The sequence below is a fragment of the Eretmochelys imbricata genome, chromosome 8, assembly GCF_965152235.1.
Source record: "Eretmochelys imbricata isolate rEreImb1 chromosome 8, rEreImb1.hap1, whole genome shotgun sequence".
Lineage (NCBI taxonomy): Eukaryota > Metazoa > Chordata > Testudines > Cheloniidae > Eretmochelys > Eretmochelys imbricata.
The window spans coordinates 7,885,411-7,897,988 of record NC_135579.1 but is presented as its reverse complement, the minus strand read 5'-3'; positions in this window follow the sequence as shown (position 1 = coordinate 7,897,988).

The following is a 12,578-nucleotide window of genomic DNA, read 5'->3' as shown; positions in this document are numbered from 1 at the left end:
GGAGAAAGCTTAGTAAGATTGGTTTTAATATTGCATTAAACAAAAAATTGGGCCAAGAAAAATTTCGTAATAGTCTTCTGAAGCGGTTAACCTTTTTTTGCGAGGGTGGGGGGCATTCACTGTACTTTTTTAAAAAATGTGTTAACTTTGCACCAGTGTGCCTTCCTTTCCTGTTGGGGGTGCTTGGGACCTCAATCTTAACAGTGGCATCCTGTAATGTCACTTTTCTTCCTACTTAACAAACACTGAGAAATAACAGGGTGGTAGAATTTAAATCCTCTTTCTTCCCTGTTTATTATATGTGGTGAAATCCTCCACATTGTTCAATGAATTTAACACATGGAAGTTAGTTCTAAAACAAAATATTATCCATCATTATTCCATAATCTGAGGGACAGAAGATCTGTTTAGCATACTTGCTACCAAAAAAGACCCTGTGTGTGTCAATATACATATAGACTCTCACACAGAAGAAACTACAGAGGTACTGTTCCCTCCATTATTGTGGAAGTTGATGGATATCGCCCTGCATGACCTGAGGGTTTGTTCATATTGATGTCCTGATTTGACTGTAGGGCCTTGTCTACAATAGCCACGGTACTGTTTAAACACTTTTCAAACATGGTTGTAGGCAAACTGGTTTATAACATCTTTTAGTCATCATGTACAAACAGTGTTAAACCTGGGTTTAGAACTGTTTGAACTTGGTCTTGACTGCTATTTTATTTTTAAACACACATTTTGTTTGTCCCTGACTACACAACACGATGAAACTGTTAAAACATGGTATTGCTATAACAGTGTTTAAAGACAGTTCAGTGGACATTGAAAATGGGCTCTAGATGTACATAAGTGCATGGATGAAGATGGGCTATGCGTTGTCCTTAAACTCTTCTACATGTAGTTGTTTATATATGCACTTGGGTTTTCCATTTTGATGCGGCTTCCGAGCAATAAGATGTAGTTTGCCTTTACCTAGCCACAGCCGCCCATGGCTTTATTTATAAACTGCGGTTTTGGGTAGTTGGGAAGGGGGTCAGAATCGTCACTGTGCAACATCCACTGCCTTCCAAAAACCACAACTCAATTGAAAAGGGTGCTCAGACTTTTGTTATACACATTTCCTTTGTGTAAATAAATGTTTACAGTTTTATATTAAAGATTGAATAAGTTAGATCTTCTGACTGTATATTTTTTACTTTTTATAGATTTTAAAACTATAATTCTTTATATATATGTTTTTGGGGGGCTATGGTAAGTTTTATGCTTGTAAATTGAGAATAATTGAATTTGATGTTAACCTTTGTGTTTTTGTCATTGAAATGTATGAAGAGCCCATTAATCCCCTTATTCTTTTACTACAATTACTGGTGCACACCAAAAAAGAAATCCTTCATTTCTGTTTTATCGTTACAAAAATAAATATTTTGCTAGTGTATTAAACATACGCCTGTGACCTTCTACCTTTTGTGTGAGCTGAGCAAGGATTTTTGCATCATCGTTCTCAGTGAGGTTTGTCCTTAGCCTAATGATAGATGGTGGGAGAAGGTTTGTGGACACCCATTGCTTTGATTAGTAATGCTCATATTCTGTCTGTCTTCATAACATAACTTTCCTTCCTTCCAAGTCCTTTCCAAACTGAGACCAGTACTGCAGTGGGAGTGAAGCGAGGAAGGATAAGGACATTCTCCGGCCAACCACCAGAAGCTTCACTTAAATTTGAAAAATTAAGTTTAATATTCAACTAGATCCTATGTGTTAGTGATGGTTATTGCTTTTTTAAATGGCTCTTCTTTCTTTGATCCTATGGTTGGGAGAGAAAGTTGGTTTCAAGCTTCCCTCTCTACTCTTATTTCCAGATTTTAGGTGTAAAAGGTTTTTAATGTTTGTTTTTTCACTTGTCTTGGAGAGAGACTAGCAGTGAATTGCTACGGATGGTATTGTCTACTCGAACTTCTAAATTGTGCCCAACTTTCCAAAAAGTAAAAGGTGATATTAGTAAAACTTGCAAAAATGAAGAAGTTATGCTGTTCGTCATGCAGCCTCCCTATTTTAAACCATTGAGAGACAACAGAAATACTGCTAACTGTGGGGGTCAGAAATTTCAAACTGGTACCAAAATGTGGGCTACTAAGTTCATGAAAATTTAGGCCTGAGGTTATTGGTACTTTAAGTACTAAAGTGTTTTTTTTAAAAAATTGCTGACTCAAACAGTTTACAATGGAACACTTGTATTGTCATCTCTTCTGTTTGATGACAAAATCTGCACTAAAGACACTGATATGAATGTGGAATTTTTTTCTGAAATAAACATTACAGAAAAATATATTTTGCAAAAACCCTAGTTATCAATAGTCCCTGCACTTGTACATCAAAACACAAGACTGAAGTGGAGTTCTCTGATCTTCCCCTTCTGTTAAATGCTCTGACTTCCTTTGGCTGAGGAATGAATGCAGCTTCCTTCAAAGCATATCAATGCTGCTTGATATGGGTGGGAAAGAATGGGGTAGGAAATAGGGAAAGAGTTACTCCAGAATCTTACTCTGGGCTAGCTGTGGCTTGTTGCATCTCTTTTGGTAGGGGCTGCTTACTCTGTTTAGAATAGTGTGTGATCTTAAGGCTTCATAGCTCTGAGCAAAAAAATCTTTGGGGCAGTGTATGCCCACTCAGATGATACCGGCTTCCACTACTGTTTTCTCAGAAAGCATGGATCTTAAATTCTGATCTTATGACAGCAGTTTGTACATGGTATGACAAGCTTAACATTGGAAATTGAAGGTGAGCCATATCACACATGAAAGGACTAGGCAGACCTAAAGTTGTTGGTTTTTAGTGTTTCCTGTTTATCAAAACAGTTTGGTAGAACATAGATTCCAATAACTGACAAACTTCATCTCTAACCTTCTCAAGTTTTGAACCTCCCTCTTAGTCATCTCTACTCTGACCACAGATTAGCACCAGTGGTTAGAAAACTTGCATAAATATGCCATCAGAGGGTCCAATTTTAGTCCAGAACTTCTTCCATGTTTGAGTATTTTCAAAGTCCTCTTATTTAGACCTTAGTCCATCCTGTGCTTTGCCGCACAGTGGGCTACCCACATTTGCCATCCTTGCCTATCAACTGCCCTTCTCTCCAAATCTTCCCATTTCATGTTGAGGTGCTTGATGTTGTTCGGAGCTGCTCATTTCCATGTTATTCGCTGTCTTCCTCTCTTTCTTCTTGCGTTTTCTGGCTTCCATTCAAGGGCGGTATTTGGTAAGTGTTCTTTTTCCATTCTCAGCATATGTCCCAGCCATTGATGTTGTCTTTTGTAGGTTATTTGTGAGAGAGTGCCTTGTCCAGCGATTTTTCTGACTTCATTCGTCTTCCTATCTCTTTTATTCCTGATATTCTTAGACATTTGTGATGAAATGCGTCCAGCTTTTGCGTATATTTCTTGGTAAGTTGACATGTCTCACTGCTATATGTTGTGAATGCGATAACAGTTGCTTTGTACATGTTCAGTTTTGTGTTGAGGGAGATGGTTTTTGAGTTGCCAGATGTCTTTGAGTCTTCCAAATGCAGTGTTTGCCTTTCTGATTCTTCTTTCCTCGGAACTGATAACCATCTTGGCTGATGGTACTTCCAAGATATGTAAAATTGTCCACTTTCTCCAGTTTCTCCTCTTCAGTTTTGATTTCTGTCCCCGTTAACATGGCTTTACATTTCTTTGCATTCTATCTCAAACCTATTTCTTCTCTATTACTACTTTTATTTGGTTTGTGCATTTTTGTAGTCTGTTGGCATCTTCGTTGATAAAAGTGATGTCAGCAAAGTCTAGATCAAATAACCTTGAACTGTTCCATTTTAGGCCACATGTATTACTGTCGCATTGTTTTAATCCATAGTCTGACTAGCATAAACAAAAAAGCAGACCGGATGGGCCCCTGCCTTACACCTGTCTTGATCCTGGAAGTCACCCACTCAATGGGCCAAATTCTGACAGCCAAAAAGGGTACATCCATAGCTACCTGAAATGTACAAACTTTAAATAGTACAGGAAAATTAGTACAGTTAATCAAAGAAATTGATAGATATAAAATTGGCATGCTAGGACTTTGTGAAGTTAGATAGAAAGATCAAGGTATGGTAACATATGGAGAAAAAACAATGTTGTATTCATGTGGAACCAAACATGAGAGAGGTGTAGGAATGCTCATGAATAGCGCTGCAAAGAAATCACTTATGAACTGGCAGCCAATATCAGATAAGCTACCGGCAGCTAAATTCCACTCTCGGCACATTAAGTGCACCATAGTCCAGGCATATGCTCCAACAAACGATGCAGATGAAGAGGACAAAGGGATTCTATACAGAATTGAATGATGTAATGAAAGAAATACCAAACCATGATCTCGTCCTGGTTATGGGAGATTTTAATGCCCAGCTTGGAAATGACAGAAGAGGTTGAAATGAATGCCCACATACAACTGGAACGACAGACAGTGGCACAAGACTTTTTGAATTTTGTGCCGAAAACAATCTTAGCATCTGCAATTCTTTCTTCCAACATAAAAACATACACAAGAAAGACATGGATTTCACCAGATGGCCATATGCAAAATTAGATAGACTATATCTGTTAGTCAGAGGTGGAAAACATTAGTGTTAAACACAAAAGTATTCAGAGGAGCAGATATAGGGAGCGCTCACTACTTGTTGAAAGGTTTCAGAGTAGCAGCCGTGTTAGTCTGTATCCGCAAAAAGAAGAGGACGACTTCTGGCACCTTAGAGACTAACAAATTTATTTGAGCATAAGCTTTCGTGAGCTACCACTCACTTCATCGGATGCAATGATGAAGTGAGCGGTAGCTCACGAAAGCTTATGCTCAAATAAATTTGTTAGTCTCTAAGGCCTGGTTTACACTGGGGTGGGGGATCAATCTAAGATACACAGCTTCAGCTACAAGAATAGCGTAGCTGAAGTTGACATATCTTAGATCAACTTAGAATCACTTTTTTCACGTCCTCACAGCGAGGGATCGACAGCCGCTGCTCCCCCGTCAACTCCGCTTCCGCCTCTCGCTGTAGTGGAGTTCCGGAGTTGATGGCAGAGCGATAGGGGATCAATTTATCGCGTCTACACTAGACGTGATAAATTGATCCCCGATAGCTCAATCACTGCCCGCCGAATCGGCGGGTAGCCTAGACATGGTCTGAGGTGCCACAAGTACTCCTTTTCTTTTTACTTGCTGAAAGCAAACATCAAATTGAAGTTTAAAGCACTCAGAAAGAAAACAGACTCAGATTATTCAATACACAGAAATTACAAGATTGCAGGATATGAAAAGAGTACCAGACAGAGGTCAAGAACAGGTCTGAGGCTCTTAAAGACCTTGAAGAAAATGAAGTGGAAAAATACTGGGAACTTTTCAAAACAGCTGTGTTAGAAGCAGCTGAAAAGATAATCGGTAGAAAGAGAGGAAGCAATAAAGAACAGTGGATCTCAAAAGAAACATGGAAAATTATAGACAAAAGAAGACAAAGGCTCTAGTACTTCAACATGCGACTGAAGAAACTAAACAAACCTACAGGAACTTAGACAAAGCAGTAAAGAAACAATGCAAAAAGATAAGCAAAATTGGATAGAAAGTAAGGCTAGTGAAGCTGAAGAAGCAGGGAAAAGAAACGATATAAGAACAGTCTATACGATCCTGAAACAGTTAACAGGTTATGAATTAAAATTCAGAAGTGTCTCAGTGAATGGAAAACAAGGAGAAATTTTGAAAACAGAGGAGGAACAAGAAAATAGGTGGAACACTTCAAAGTGCTAAACCAACCAGAACCAGTTACAAGACTGGAATTTAACAATGACCGACCATTAGACCTAGATATAGATGTATCTGAGGTAAAAATCAAAGAAGTAAGAAAAGCATTGCAGAAGCTGAAAAACAAGAAGGCACCTGGTTTGGATGGCATTCATCCTCTTAATTAGCTGATATATCTAAAGATTATTTGCTAAGTGCTCTGTTGCAGTTTCTTTTGTATAATGAGTTTTGTAACACCATTCTAGGGACTTTCAATAGAAATAAGATCCAGCCTGATTTCCTGTGAAGAGATGTTTTTGATACCCTGTACTTTCTTGCGTCAGTTCCTTCTGTTGAGCTATGTCTATTTTCAGTGTGTTGAGATTGTGTTGGGATTTAATTATTTTGTGAATGGTACAGGGCCAGAAATAAGAGTGATCGTTTTGGCCAAGTTACCACACCATACCTTTTACTATAAGTAGGGCCCTACCAAATTCACAGTCCATTTTGGTCAATTTCACAGTTGCAGGGTTTAAAAAAATCATAAATTCCATGATTTCTGCTATTTAAATCTGAAATTTCAGAGTTTAATTGTAGGGGTCCTGATCCAAAAAGGAGCTGTGAGGGAGGGGTTTGCAGTACTGCTACCCTTGCTGCTCCTGGTAGTGGTGCTACCTTCAGGGCTGGGCAGCTGGAGAGTGGTGGCTCCTGGCTGGGAGCCCAATCCTGAAGGCAGAGCCCCCACCAGCAGCAGAGCAGAAGTAAGATGGTATAGTATGGTATTACTATGTTAGCAACAAGAAGAAAGTCAAGGAAAGTGTGGGCCCCTTACTGAATGAGGGAGGCAACCTAGTGACAGAGGATGTGGAAAAAGCTAATATACTCAATGCTTTTTTTTTTTTTTTTTTTCCCTCTGTCTTCACAAACAAGGTCAGCTCCCAGACTGCTGCACTGGGCAGCACAGCATGGGGAGGAGGTGGCCAGCCCTCTGTGGAGAAAGAAGTGGTTCGGGACTATTTAGAAAATCTGGATGAGCACAAGTCCATGGGGCCGGATGCACTGCATCCGAGAGTGCTAAAGGAGTGGGCGGATGTGATTGCAGAGCCATTGGCCATTATCTTTGAAAACTCATGGCGATCGGGGGAAGTCCCGGACGACTGGAAAAAGGCTAATGTGTAGTGCCCATCTTTTTTTTAAAAAAAAAAGGGGGGAAGGAGGAGGATCCTGGGAACTACAGGCCAGTCAGCCTCACCTCAGTCCCTGGAAAAATCATGGAGCAGATCCTCAAGGAATCAATTCTGAAGCACTTAGAGGAGAGGAAAGTGATCAGGAACAGTCAGCATGGATTCACCAAGGGCAAGTCATGCCTGACTAATCTAATTGCCTTCTATGACGAGATAACTGGCTCTGTGGATGAGGGGAAAGCAGTGGACGTGTTGTTCCTTGACTTTAGCAAAGCTTTTGACATGGTCTCCCACAGTATTCTCGCCAGCAAGTTAAAGAAGTATGGGCTGGATGAATGGACTATAAGGTGGATAGAAAGTTGGCTAGATTGTCGGGCTCAATGGTTAGTGATCAATGGCTCCATGTCTAGTTGGCAGCCAGTATCAAATGGAGTGCCCCAAGGGTCGGTCCTCGGGACGGTTTTGTTCAATATCTTCATAAATGATCTGGAGGATGGTGTGGATTGCACTCTCAGCAAGTTTGCAGATGACACTAAACTGGGAGGAGAGGTAGATACGCTGGAGGGTAGGGATAGGATACAGAGGGCCCTAGACAAATTTGAGGATTGGGCCAAAAGAAATCTGATGAGATTCAACAAGGACAAGTGTAGAGTCCTGTACTTAGGACAGAAGAATCCCATGCACCGCTACAGACTAGGGACCAAGTGGCTAGGCAGCAGTTCGGCAGAAAAGGACCTAGGGGTTACAGTGGACGAGAAGCTGGATATGAGTCAACAGTGTGCCCTTGTTGCCAAGAAGGCCAATGGCATTTTGGGATGTATATGTAGGGGCATTGCCAGCAAATCGAGGGACGTGATCATTCCCCTCTATTCGACATTGGTGAGGCCTCATCTGGAGTACTGTGTCCAGTTTTGGGCTCCACACTACAAGAAGGATGCGGAAAAATTGGAAAGAGTCCAGCAGAGGGCAACAAAAATGATTAGGGGACTGGAACACATGACTTATGAGGAGAGGCTGAGGGAACTGGGATTGTTTAGTCTGCGGAAGAGAAGAATGAGGGGGGATTTGATAGCTGCTTTCAACTACCTGAAAGGGGGTTCCAAAGAGGATGGATCTAGACTGTTCTCAGTGGTAGCAGATGACAGAACGAGGAGTAAATGGTCTCAAGTTGCAGTGGGGGAGGTTTAGGTTGGATATTAGGAAAAACTTTTTCACTAGGAGGGTGGTGAAACACTGGAATGGGTTACCTAGGGAGGTGGTGGAATCTCCTTCCTTAGAAGTTTTAAGGTCAGGCTTGACAAAGCCCTGGCTGGGATGATTTAGTTGGGGATTGGCCCTGCTTTGAGCAGGGGGTGTGACTAGATGACCTCCTAGTTGGAGGTCCCTTCCAACCCTGCTATTCTATAATTCTACTACCCTTACGTCTGTGCTGCTGCTGGTGGAGTGCTGCCTTCCCAGCTAGGTGCCTGGTCAGCAGCCTCTGCTCTCCATTTTCCCAGCTGTGAAGGCAGCGCATAGGTAAGGGTGGCAATACCATGAGCTCCCTAAAATAACTGCAATACCCCTGCACCTCTCTTTTGGATCAGGACCTCCACTGTGAGAAACACTGGCCTCCCCTTTGAAATCTATTGTAGCGGGCAAAAGCACACAAAAGACCAGCTTTCACGGTCCGTGATGCGTTTTTCCTAGCTGTGAATTTGGTAGGGTCCAATTATAAGATTTCACAACAGCTCCTTGTCTTGGAGGTAGTGAAGGGGTGAGGGAGCTAAGGCCCCTGTTTGCTGAAGCTGCTATTGGCCTTTACCCTTTTGATGCTCAAATTCAGAGCATTTTAACATTTCCCATAATTATTGGGTTTACCTTAGTCATAATCCTGACCATATAAATCAACATCACATACAGCACTACTCTGAGCCCAAAATTAGAGGGGTTAGGACCATCAATTACATCCTCCATTAATTTTGTCTCCACTGAGGGAAAACTAGCCCCTGCTGCCAGCACCAGCTGCTGAAAGTGTGATCCTGTACATTGAAGACATCAGTTGCGACATGTGCCTGCACTAGTCAAATGGTACACAGACTACAAAGTCCAGATGTGTCTATGCCCCATCACTGACTATGATCGACCTTGGCCTGATGTTCATAGTGTGACAAATGTACCACATTCAACCACTTACCCGCAGGGAAAAAGGGGAAGGAAAGAGGGGCGTTGCAGCAGTGGAGGGTGGATTAAAAAGAGGCCTGCTTCCTCCTGCTCTTCCTTCATTTGCTTCCCGACCATTGAAAAGCACTGGGAATTAATTCACTGCAACCTCCCTTACAACAGAGGGCTGCTATTGGCTAGAGGTTGCTGCAGACAGCCAAGGCATGTGACTTTGGCCTACATCTAGAACTCTGTGCCAGACATGAGGGTCCCCAATCTTCTAGATTCTCCATCAGTGAGTTCTTGGGGAGAGGAGTCTGATTTCAGTTAGTTTCAGCCCCAAAACAATCAAATGTTGTAGAGGGAAAAACTTCAAAGCAACAGAGCTAATTTGGGTAACTAGTGGTGTTCCCAAGGGTCAGGCCTAGGACAAATCCTATTCAATTTATTCATAAATGATCTGGAGAAAGGGGTAAACAGTGAGGTGGCAAAGTTTGCAGATGATACTAAACTGCTTAAGATCTTTAAGACCAAAGCAGACTGTGAAGAACTTCAAAAAGATCTCACAAAACTAAGTGATTGGGCAACAAAATGGCAAATGAAATTTAATGTGGATAAATGTAAAGTAATGCACATTGGAAAAAATAACCCCAACTATACATGAAATATGATGGGGGCTAATTTAGCAACAACTAATCAGGAGAAAGATCTTGAAGTCATCATGGATAGTTCTCTGAAGACGTCCACGCAGTATGCAGCAGCAGTCCAAAAAGCAAATGGGATGTTAGGCATCATTAAAAAAGGGATAGAAAATAAGAAAGAGAATATCTTATTGCCCTTATATAAATCCATGGTACGCCCACATCTTGAATACTGAGTACAGATGTGGTCCCCTCATTTCAAAAAAGATATACTGGCATTAGAAAAGGTTCAGAAAAGGGCAACTAAAATGATTAGGGGTTTGGAATGGGACCCATATGAGGAGAGATTAAAGAGGCTAGGACTTTTCAGCTTGGAAAAAAGGAGATTAAGGGGGGATATGATAGAGGTCTATAAAATCATGTAGTCGTGTGGAGAAAGTGAATAAGGAAAAGTTATTTATTTGTTCCCATAATATAAGAAATAGGGGTCACCAAATGAAATTAATGGGTAGCAGGTTTAAAACAAATAAAAAGAAGTTCTTCACTCAGCGCACAGTCAACCTGTGGAACTCCTTGCCTGAGGAGGTTGTGAAGGCTAGGACTATAACGGGGTTTAAAAGAGAACTGGATAAATTCATGAAGGTTAAGTCCATTAATGACTATTAGCCAGGATGGGTAAGGAATGGTGTCCCTAGCCTCTGTTTGTCAGAGGGTGGAGATGGATGCAGGAGAGAGATCACTTGATCATTACCTGTTAGGTTCCCTCCCTCTGGGGCACCTGGCATTGGCCATTGTTGGTAGACAGAATATTGGGCTGGATGGACCTTTGGTCTGAGCCAGTATGGCCATTCTTATGTTCTCACAACCTGCAAACTCTCCTCAGCTACGGGTCCTTTGAAACTCTTGTCTGTTTCCTGCCCTTTTTATGTTGCTTGATTTAATTGTGCAGGAGTGGGAGAGCGGTTGCAACTCTGTACATCCAGGGAGAACTTGATCTAACAATCTGTTCATGTCTGAGTAATAAAAGCATCAGGTCCAGAGGGCACCAGCTGTAACCTCAGTGGAACTGTTGCATTACAGATCATAATGTATTATCACACTAAAGACATTACATTGTAACTTACTGTTGACTAATGCGGATCTTTTCCAGGCTACTAGCTATATGAGCATAGGTGCACACATGTGAGTTTCCAAGGACTCAAGGGGCTAATGCAAACTGCTATCAACCTTAGCTCTGAAATTGTCTTTTTGTACTTTCTTGCCTGTCACCGTGGCTACTTGTCTATATCTTTGGCTTGTAAACTGATGATTTTTGTCTGCAGTTAAAATAAGTGTGGTTTATCAGCAGATTCTAAACCTTGATTCTGCTTCTACAGAGTTATGAACACCAGAGACCAAAAAAAGAAAAGCAAATACAGTACAGCACTGTGTTAAACATAAACTACTAAAAAATTAAAGGGAAAAGTTAAAAAAAAAAATGGACACGGGAAGGAAACTGTTTCTGTGCTTGTTTCATTTAAATTAAGATGGTTAAAAGCACCATTTTTTTCCCCTGCATAGTAAAGGTTCAAAGCTCTATTAAGTCAATATTGAGTTGTAAACTTTTGAAAAAACACCCATAAGTTTGTTCAGCATTACACACATTTCACAGCTATGAACAACCTCCCTTCCCAGGGTGATTGTAACTCTGAGGTTCTACTGTATTGAAGTCAATGGAAGCGAGAGCAGGCCCTAAGTGACATTTCCCATACTATTTATAATAGAGACCTCAAATGGGTAAAATCTAACTTTTATGAAAATGTCAGGACACTTAAAGATGTAATACAATTGGAGGAAAATAGCCTATAAGGTTAGAGGACACAGTCATGTTGGATGAGTATTGCAAAATTTGGGCTTAGCTGTAGTGGACACTTGAAATTACTGAATTATTTTAACTTGACAAGAGTGAAATATAATCTAAACTACAATTTCTAGCTTCTGACCTGTATCATCAAGTCTTACCTCAGTCAGGATGGCAGCCTGTTTCTTTTGCTCTAGCTAGTGCACTTATTCCATTGGCAAGCCACTGTTCCTATCGTCTATGGAATTTTTAAGAGGCTCTTTCAAGCATAATATCTTCCCTCTCCAACAAAAATTAAGGAAAACATCCTCAGTGGATGTTGAATGATATTTTGATTTCTTAAATAGGGGAGTTAAAAAGCCAAAATCAATCTCTTCATTTACCCCCTCTGTTTTGGAGCAAGAATTTGTTAGCATTTTGCTGAAAACAAATTAGGCACTTGTGAGTCAGGGAGAAGCATTGTTCAAGAGTTATGGAACTCCTGTTACCCAAGTTTTACATCTAGAGTTGTGTTTTAGAGGATTCTGACGCCAGTCTAAATTTATTTGACCCATAATCTACTCCTTAATTTACAGTTGTGTTCCCTTAAACAAGGAAACAGTTGCTCCACCTTAGCAACTCCAGGGGAATTCCAAATGAGAACCGTAAGCACTCTGGGTAAAATTTTCAAAAGTGCGTTCTTGTTCTTTTGCCTACTTCAAGAAAATGTTATTGTGTGAGTAAGATAAGAGCAGAATTGAATTTCCCCTCTTTTAAGGTTGATAAACTGTGTTTTTTGTTTAATATTTAATCTTTCCCCATGTATTTCATATTGTTCCAGCTGCCCCAGCTACCCTTGGGGTCTGCAAACAGTTCCTTCCTGGGCTGAGAACTTGGCCAGGGGAAATATCGGCTTGTGTGGAATGTAAAAAGCTTCTGAAAGCTGGACTATGTAATGGAGAAGGAAAAACAGCTGTACCACCTCCCTGAAATCCCTAGGCCAAG